We start from the raw sequence: 10,800 nt of genomic DNA, 5'->3' as shown, positions 1-10,800 counted from the left end.
TTCGCGAAAGAGCATTACAATTCAAGTCAAAAATTTTCTCCTAACAAATATGCCAAGGTCCTTGTCGAAGAATACTCAAGGTATTTAAAGGTATAAATATATTTGCCTCACATTCTACAAATCTAATAACTCCTTAACAACGTAAGATTTATAATATGATGTTATCTACTTGTGCAGGATTTGTATTGACTTGGAGCAAGTAAGTTTGCTTTTATTGGAATAGTCCCCTTAGGATGCGTTCAAGTAGAAATTTCTACATGTGGAAAACTTGGATTTCCATGTGTTAAAGAGGAAAATGATGTAGTGGTACCTTTCAATGACAAGCTAAAATCATTAGTTGATCGTTTCAATGGAGAATTCCCTGATTCTAAATTTAACCTTATTAACACTGTTGAGGCGTTGTCAACCAGACCGATTAAAGACATCATACATGGTTATAATTGTTTGTCCTTACAAGAGTCAATTGATATGTTTGATTTGATAAACTTGACAACATATACATACATGAATTTTATTTTATATAATTTATTGATATAAATGAAAACTCTAACTGACCCAAACGATCCATGTATGCAATTTCTACTATATTATAATATGTTAATGATTCATTGGAAATATATTGAGTAGAAATGAAAGTATATAATGAAAATGTTCTTAAATTGATTGTTTAAAAGTTGAGTTGATGAGTACACTATCCTATAAAAAATGTTCCTAATGGAGATTCAGTTCCAGAAGATGTACTATTGTGAAAGGAGTGATAAGTCCCATCATGCCATACGTTAATGTAAATATCAAAATTTCAGCAAAGATAATGTTTATGGAGAGATATTAACTTTGGTGGGAGGCACGTTAGTAACGGCATGTTCACATGAGTATGGAACAAGGAGTTTCTTGTGAAATTTTGAGCAATTTTTATGTAAAGAATATGAATTATTTGAATTTTAAGTAGTAAAAAGTAGGAAAAATGATGAGATGTCTCTAACCAAGGGACCCACAACAAGAGCAATGGCTAGGAGGATACAAGAGGAATGGGCCTCCAATGCACATACAAGGCCCAAGATGAACTTTACATGGGCCAAGGAAGATGTGAAGACCTAGCCTAAAACTCTTTGTTTGTAAATATTAGAATAGGGTTTATTTTTGGGCTTTGTATTTTGGGCCTAGTAGAATAGGGTTTTCTTTGGGCCATGTATTGGGCCTTAGAGGAAATTGGGCTTTAGAAGTAATTTTGGACCAAAAAGGGGAATTTGGCCAAATGGGCCAAGAGTAGTGTGTCTACTCTAGAAAAGCCTAGAAGCTTTTCAAACTTGCTCTCCAAGGATGAGAGTTAGCTTCCCATGGCAAGACAAGTGTGACTTGCTTAGGTGGCAAGTCACACCTCCCACATGCTCCTTTTTGGCTCCAAAATTTAACTTTCTAGACTCCTTTTTTCCTTCACTTTTTGGAGACTCCTTGGTCTCATTTTAGCCTATAAATAGAGAGCTTAGGACCCTTGTATTTTGATTCATGAATATAGTAGAGAAATTCTGTTGAGATGACTCTAGACTCCTCTCTTTTTGTGAATCAACTTAGGCTAGAGTTCTCCTTCTTGATTTCCTCTAGCCCCTTTCCTTGAGTGTTAGCCCAACCTCACTTGAGAGCTTCTCCAAACACCATTGCCGCATCATTTCTCCTCTCATCTTCTAGCTTCCACACCTTTATCCTTCTCCATGGAAGCCTCATCAATTTCGCATGGCTTCTCCTTGGCTTCCTTTCTCTTGAAGATGGACTCATCAAAATGAAAAATAAAAATTTTTACCTAGAGATTGAATTTTTTATATTTCAGAAACTAATCACATCTGAGTATCTGCGAACCTTTTTGTTATAAAATTTTGAGCAAATTTTAAACATAAAATATCAATTATTTAAATTGTGAGTAGTTAAAAATAGTAAAAAGAATTATAAAAGTGTTAACAGGAGATGGAAATTGTCAAATTTAAGAACACAAATCGTATCCTAGTATTGGACAACTTGTTTCTTGTGATTTTTTTCAATTTTTATATATAAAATATGAATTATTTAAATTTTAATTAGTAAAAATTAGTAAAAAAAATTAAAAAAAGTGTCAGAAAAAGAAAAAAATTTTCAAATGTCATAACACCAATAATCCCCTATGAGTATTGGCGAACGAGTTTCTTGTGAAATTTAGAGCAATTTTTCTATAGAAAATATGAATTATTTAAATTGTACATAGTAAAAAGAAGGAAAAAATATTGAAAAATTGTTACGTAGAGATTGAATTTTTTAAAATTTAGAAAGTAATCCCATTTAAGGATCCGCCAACCTGTTTGTTATAAAATTTTGAGCAATTTTATACATAAAAGATCAATTATTTAAACTGTAAATAGTTACAAATAGTAAAAAGAATTAGAAAAGTGTTACCATTAGATAGAATTTGTAAAATTTAATAACACAAATCCTATCCTAGTATTGGACAACTTGTTTCTTGTGATTTTTTTTCAATTTTTATATATAAAATATGAATTATTTAAATTTTAATTAGTAAAAATTAGTAAAAAAAATTAAAAAAAGTGTCACAAAAAGAAAAAATTTTCAAATGTCATAACACCAATAATCCCCTATGAGTATTGGCGAACGAGTTTCTTGTGAAATTTAGAGCAATTTTTCTATAGAAAATATGAATTATTTAAATTGTACATAGTAAAAAGAAGGAAAAAATATTGAAAAATTGTTACGTAGAGATTGAATTTTTTAAAATTTAGAAAGTAATCCCATTTAAGTATCCGCCAACCTGTTTGTTATAAAATTTTGAGCAATTTTATACATAAAAGATCAATTATTTAAACTGTAAATAGTTACAAATAGTAAAAAGAATTAGAAAAGTGTTACCATTAGATAGAATTTGTAAAATTTAATAACACAAATCCTATCCTAGTATTGGACAACTTGTTTCTTGTGATTTTTTTTCAATTTTTATATATAAAATATGAATTATTTAAATTTTAATTAGTAAAAATTAGTAAAAAAAAATTAAAAAAAGTGTCACAAAAAGAAAAAAATTTTCAAATGTCATAACACCAATAATCCCCTATGAGTATTGGCGAACGAGTTTCTTGTGAAATTTAGAGCAATTTTTCTATAGAAAATATGAATTATTTAAATTGTACATAGTAAAAAGAAGGAAAAAATATTGAAAAATTGTTACGTAGAGATTGAATTTTTTAAAATTTAGAAAGTAATCCCATTTAAGTATCCGCCAACCTGTTTGTTATAAAATTTTGAGCAATTTTATACATAAAAGATCAATTATTTAAACTGTAAATAGTTACAAATAGTAAAAAGAATTAGAAAAGTGTTACCATTAGATAGAATTTGTAAAATTTAATAACACAAATCCTATCCTAGTATTAGACAACTTGTTTCTTGTGATTTTTTTTCAATTTTTATATATAAAATATGAATTATTTAAATTTTAATTAGTAAAAATTAGTAAAAAAAATTAAAAAAAGTGTCACAAAAAGAAAAAAAATTTCAAATGTCATAACACCAATAATCCCCTTTGAGTATTGGCGAACGAGTTTCTTGTGAAATTTAGAGCAATTTTTCTATAGAAAATATGAATTATTTAAATTGTACATAGTAAAAAGAAGGAAAAAATATTGAAAAATTGTTACGTAGAGATTGAATTTTTTAAAATTTAGAAAGTAATCCCATTTAAGTATCCGCCAACCTGTTTGTTATAAAATTTTGAGCAATTTTATACATAAAAGATCAATTATTTAAACTGTAAATAATTACAAATAGTAAAAAGAATTAGAAAACTGTTACCATTAGATAGAATTTGTAAAATTTAATAACACAAATCCTATCCTAGTATTGGCCAACTTGTATGTTGTGAAATTTTTTGCAATTTCTATAAGTAAAATACTAATTATTTAGATTGCAAATAGTAAAAATTAGTAAAAAAATTAAAAAAGCAGTCATAAAAAGAAGAAAACTTTCAAATTTCATAACACCAATAATCCCCTTTAAGTATGGGCCAAGGAGTTTCTTGTGAAATTTTGAGCAATTTTTAAGTAGAAAATATGAATTATTAAAATTGTAAGAAGTAAAAAGTAGGAAAAAAATTGAAAAATTGTTACCTAGAGATTGAATTTTCATAATTTCATAAACTAATCCCATCTGTGTATCCGCAAATGTAAGGCCCATTAAAATTGGCTTTATTAATTCCTGCCTTAAATTAAAGGGTTGTCTCTTGTGTTTGGGCCTAGAGCTGGCCCAATTGATAAAACCTATTCCAGTTACCCTAACGCTTCCACTTTCTTGCATTCACAGACTTGCAGCTGTCTCCCTCAATTGTACCACTAAAGCTCTGCTAGGGTTAGCTTTTCTGTCTCGAACCAGTCCGCTCAAGGTTCAAGCACTACTTTCTGCTCCATGTAAGTGATTCTAAACCTACAGCCCTTACTTCCCAAAAGTCCTTTTTCGTATTCCACCGTTTAGGGTTCGTTAATAACCTTATTTTCCTATTGTTCCGCCAATTTCCAAGTCCGTCTCTCGAGCTGCTATGCTCCGTGGTCCCGTGTCGAGGTCTCGTACTAGCGATTTCCAGGTAGGGAAGTTATGGCTTAATCATATATTCTATTTTTCCATGATCGCTTGGCTGTATTTCGAGTTTATGTGGTTGGTGTGATGTTGTGTTATCTGTGGACGCATGAATGTGTCGGTTTGGCTTGGTGTGGGTGACTGTTGTAGGAAAACAGTGGCAAGACCTGCTAATTTCGCCCAGGCGAGCCAGTCTCGCCTAAGCGAGATAGACAGGGACTCGCCCAAACCCTTTTACGTGAGAGGTCGCCCAGGCAGCCCGCTCAATTTTTTGAGCGAGCGAACATCTTGCCCAGGCGAGAGGGGTGTCACCTAAGCGAGATCCCGCGTTGTTCTCTTGATGCTTTTTCGAGCCCTCACCTAGGCGAAGGGGGCTCGCCTGAGCGAGCACGTCTCGCCTAAGCGAGACCCTTCAGCCTGAGCGAGGGGTTAGGCGAGGCAGGGCGCTGTTTGGATGCTTGTTTATTCTTTGATGATTGGTATTGGTTTGAGTATGAATGTTATGATGAGAAACATGTATATAATGGAGTATTATGTATGCGTGGCATGATTCATGAATTGTAGATGATGAGTTTGGTATGAAAATTGGCATGTGAACTAAATGAGATGGGTATTATTAAAGTGGCATGATAACGAGATGAGTTGAATCCTATGTGCATGGATGGATTACGATGAGTTGGAATGAGTTGGACCTAGAAACGTGAAAGGTATTGGCTTTAAAGGTTGACATAATGAATATATCCTTGCTGGTGAACACTATTTGATTGTGTCATCATATTTTGTCTGCGTCAATGCATAATTCCTTGGGGTCTCTAGGTGAGACTTTCAGGGTCGTGCTTCAGTGGTCGGGACGTAATTCCATGGCCCCTGTTATTGGGTGTCCATGGTGGTGCCCCATCTGTATAACTAGGTACTATTTGTGTGTGGCATTTCTTTTAATTACGTTTATTAATTAAATGGGACGTTACAGCAAACCTGTTTGTTGTGAAATTTTGAACAACTTTTATACACGAAATATGAATTATTGAAATTGTAAATAGATAAAAATAGTAAAAAGAATTAAAAAACTGTAACCATGAGATGAAATTTGTCAAATTTGAGAACACAAATCCTATCCTAGTACTACTTGTTTCTTGTAAAAGTTTTTGCCTTTTTTATATATAAAATATGAATTATTTAAATTTTAAATAGTAAAAATTAGTAAAAGAATTAAAAAAAGTGTCACAAAAAGTAGGAATTTATCAAATTTCAACACACCAATAATCCCCTTTGAGTATTGGCCAAGGAGTTTCTTATGAAATTTTGAGCAACTTTTATGTAGAAAATATGAATTATTAAAATTTTAAGTGGTAAAAAGTAGGAAAAAAAGTGAAATTTTGTTACTTAGAGATTGAATTTTTAAAATTTCAGAAACTAATCACATTTGAGTATCTGCGAACTAGTTTTTTATGAAATTTTGAGCAACGTTTATACATAAAATGATGGACGTCCTTGATGTAGGAGAGCAAGGAAATCCATGCAGAATGATGATGAGGAGATGGAGTGCAACGGAATTTGGAGAAATAGATGAAAGTAACTCTCGAAAATGGAGAATTTGGTGAAGATGAAGATTAGAAGTGGAGCTATGGTATGGAAGGTGGCTAGAGGAGATGAAGGAGAAGGTTAGCCATGTATGCTCTCAAATTAATAAAAGTGTGGAGTGATCCCAAACACTAGCATCTATTAGCAATTCAAGAGTAACCATTACAATATTTGAGTGGCTCTATTTACAGGCACATGGCCGGCCAAATGAAGAGAAAATTTAACAAAGATGAAATGCAAATGCAGCTTGGAGAAGAAGCTTGATGATGCCAAGTGGCATATCACACTCTCCTTGCCCAAGTCACACGCACCATGCTTCCATCATATTCTCTTTGCATAGTTCATGCTTTGCTTGCATCCAAATGAAGAGTCACTCAAGTAATTCTCGGCCAAAGGTAGCAAATTGGGCTCGGCCCAATTGATCCCAAAAAGTGTTCTAGCTTTTATTGAAAGCAAAGCCTAAATAATTGCCCAATTTAAATCTAGACTACTTCCTTCATGCATAATTTCATATTTTAGAGATTTCTTTAGCCCATGTGAATATTGTAAAAAGCCCATGATTGACTTGATCATCTTGTGAGAGGCCCATGTGAATCTTTCTCATCATACTTCTAGTGATTGGGCCTTGATTTGGCCTTGGGCTTGTTGATGCATTTGAGGTTGGGCTTGTTGGGGTCACATCATCCCCTCCCCCTTGAAAAGGATTTGCCCTCAAATCTTGGTGGTCACTCTCTTCATCAAAAATACCTACAAAAGGAACCAAATTAGTAATATTGAAAGTAGGATGCAAACCATATTCCGAGGGAAGATCCAATTGATAAGCATTATTATTGATCTTCTTGATGATTTGGAATGGACCATCACCTTGAGGACTAAGTTTGGATTTTCTTATATGAGAAAATCTTTTCTTCCTTAAGTGCAACCAAACTAAATCTCCTTCACTAAAAGACCGAACTCTCTTGCCCTTGTTTTTAGAATGAGCAATCTTTTCAACTTGGGCTTGAATTTGGTGTTTAACCTTCTGATGAAAATCTTTTATGAACTTGGACTTAGAAACCCCTTCTTTATGTCCAATGGTGTGAGAGGGTTAAAACCATAAACAACCATAAACCACTCTATTGTAAGCAAATTCAATGTGGGGAAGATACTCATCCCAAGATTTATGATTCCCCTTAAGCAAAACCCTAAGCAATGTGGAAAGGGATCTATTGACTACCTCGGTTTGCCCATCAGTTTGTGGGTGACAAGAGGTAGAGAAACAAAGTTTTGTTCCTAGCCTAGACCACAAGGTCCTCCGAAAATGGCTTAGGAATTTAGCATCCCTATCAGACACAATTGTTTTGGGTAAACAATGGAGGCGAATCACTTCTCTAAAGAACAACCTTGCTATATTACTAGCATCATCTACTTTGTGGCATGGTATAAAATGTGCCATTTTAGAAACAATTCAAACAACTAGCGCAATGGTTTTGTATTTCCCTTTTCATATGGGGTCAAAAGAATTTCTCTTTAAGCATGGCCAAAGTTTTGGCTACCCCAAAGTGACCCATAAGTCCCCCCTCATGCATTTCTTTGATCAAAAGTTTTCTATGAGAACCTAGAGGAATACATAGGCGGCCTTCTTTGAAAAGATATCCATTTGAGAGATAAAAGCCCCTTGGGACTTAGTGAGACAATTATGATAAATGGTAGCAAAGAAGGGATCATGAATATACAATTCACATATGTTGTCAAATCCAAGAATTTGGGACCCAAGCTTGGCTAAGAGAGTATATCTCCTTGATAGTGCATCAGCCACCACATTAGCTTTCCTTTTCTTGTACTTGATAACATAAGGGAATTGTTCCAAGTACTCAACCCACTTTGCGTGGCTTTAATTCAATTTGTGTTGGCTCTTCAAATACTTGAGAGTTTCATGATCACTATGGATAATAAACTCTTTCGTCACAAGATAATGTTCCCAAGTATGAAGAGCTCGCACAAGAGCATATAGCTCTTTGTCATAGGTGGGATAGTTATGAGAAGGACCATTTAGTTTTTCACTAAAATAGGCAATTGGATGGCCTTCTTGTAACAAAACTGCACCTATTCCCAGCCTAGAAGCATCACATTCTAGCTCAAAAGTTTTCTCAAAGTTTGGAAGAGCAAGAATGGGAGCTTGGGTGAGCCTAGTCTTGATATCATCAAAATCCTTTTGTTGTCTTTCACCCCACTCAAAAGATATGTCTTTCTTAACAAGTTCATTGAGGGGTGAAGCAATGGTGGAGAAGTTGGGGACAAATCTTCTATAAAAACTTGCTAATCCATGAAAACTTCTAATGTCCCCAACATTCTTTGGCACAAGCAATTCTTGGATGGCCTTGATTTTTGTAGGGTCAACATGCACCCCACTCTTATTGACCACAAATCTCAGAAAGATGACACTCTCTACACAGAAAGTGCACTTGTCAATGTTAGCATAGAGTTGGTGGTCTCAGAGAAGAGATAACACAACTCTAAGATGACCCACATGAAGCTTAGAACTTATACTATACACCAAAATGTCATCAAAATAGACAACAACAAACTTGCCTATACAATCTCGCAAGACATGATTCATTAGGTGCATGAATGTACTAAGAGAATTGGTTAGACCAAAGGGCATGACTAACCATTCATATAGACCAAATTTTATTTTGAAAGCAGTTTTCCACTCATCACCTTTTTGAACACGAATTTGGTGATAACCACTTTTGAGGTCTATTTTTGAAAATATTTGTGCTCCATGTAATTCATCCAACATATCATCTAGTCTTGGGATTGGGTGCCTATATTTTATGGTGATGTTGTTGATAGCCCTACAATCACAGCACATACGCCACTTTCCATCTTTCTTAGGCACCAACAACACAGGCACAACACAAGGACTTAAACTTTTTTGAACCCATCCCTTGTCTAACAACTCATTCACTTGAGTTTCTATCTCCTTAGTCTCAATTGGGTTTTTCCTATGGGCGGGTCTATTAGGAAGACTTGCCCCTGGGACAAAATCAATTTGGTGCTCAATCCCTCTAAAAGGTGGGAGACCATGAGGGCCATCCTTTGGCAAATATCTTGAAATTCATGAAGGAGAGCATGAACGGAAGGAGGTATATCCTTAAGAGAAGGATATTCAAGACAAGTAAGGATTGCTTGACAATGTAAGAGGAATGGAGGTTGCTCATTATGAATAGTGTGCAAAAGAGTTTTATGAGTTAAAAGAACTTCATGAGCAACATCCTTAGAAGAAGAAACTTCCTCTACCTTTGTCTTGTCCTTAGAATCTTTAGAAGCATTAGAGTTCTTGGAACTCTCTTCCTCTCTCCTAGCTTGCATTTCGACTTGATCACTAGCAACTTGGCTAGGAGTGAGGGGATGCAACACAAAGTTTTGGAATGATGTTGGAGAGTGATCTCATTGGTGTGGCCATTGTGTAAGGTTTTATGATCAAATTGCCAAGGCCTCCCCAAGAGAATATGGCAAGCTTCGATTGGGATTACATCACATAAAACTTTATCTTTAAATTTCCCAATGGAGAACTTGACTTTTACTTGATGTTCAACTTTGAGAACCCCATCTTCATTATGCCAATGAAGTTTGTAAGGTTTGGGATGGGGTAACAAGGTTAAATTCAACTTCTCAACCAATCTTGTGCTACAACAATTGCAACAAGACCCACTATTAATGATCAAAGAAGAAGTGTTTTTCAAAACATCACATCTGGTGTGGAAAATATTTTCTCTTTGATCATTGAGAAGAATGCTAGGTTAGTTATTGAGATGCCTCCTAATCATCAAAAGTTTCCCTTTATTTGGATATGAATGTTCTTGAGAATCACTAGAATGAGAAGTGTCAGAGTCACTTGAAGATGACTTCTCTTGGCTAGTGTAGAGGTCTTTGCCCTTAAGCACAATGGTGCATTTGGTAGGGCATTGAGCGGCCACATGACCTCTACCTAGACACTTGAAACATTTGATGTCACTACCTCTTTTGTTGGTGGAGGATTCACCCTTGTCACTTACCTTTGTAAGGCTCTTATAAGTGGACTCTTTTTTTTTAAAAAACCTTTCTTTTGAAAATCACTTTTAGAAAATGAGGGAGAATCCTTGCGAGAAGGACGTCTTAAAAGTTGTTGCTCCACCTTGATGCTCATTTGACAAGATCATTAAAATTGCGGTAGGGGAGCAACTCAACTTTATCTCTTATGTTGTAAGTGAGTCCACTTAAGAACCTAGCAATGGTAAGTTCCTCTTCTTCTTTAATTTCAGCTCTCATGATGTAGAGCTCCATCTTTTGTCTATACTCTTCTATAGACATAGATCTTTGTTGGAGCCTTTGGAGCTTGTCCAAGAGCTCTCTTTTGTAGTAGGAGGGAACATGGCGGGCATGAAGGACTTCCTTACACTAGTGCAGTAAGGGTTTTTGGCTCCGGTTGTTTTTTGTATTATACCTCGGTTCCAGAACCCAGGCATATTGGGACGAGGCCAAAAGGGGTGGCTTTTGGCCTCGGGTCTCTAAAACTGAAGACATATATTCATTTTTCTGCCTCGGGTCTCTAGAACCGAATCCATAGAGCAACATAGTCCCACCTGTTCC

The sequence above is a fragment of the Vigna unguiculata genome, chromosome 7, assembly GCF_004118075.2.
Source record: "Vigna unguiculata cultivar IT97K-499-35 chromosome 7, ASM411807v1, whole genome shotgun sequence".
Lineage (NCBI taxonomy): Eukaryota > Viridiplantae > Streptophyta > Magnoliopsida > Fabales > Fabaceae > Vigna > Vigna unguiculata.
This window is presented reverse-complemented; position numbering follows the sequence as displayed.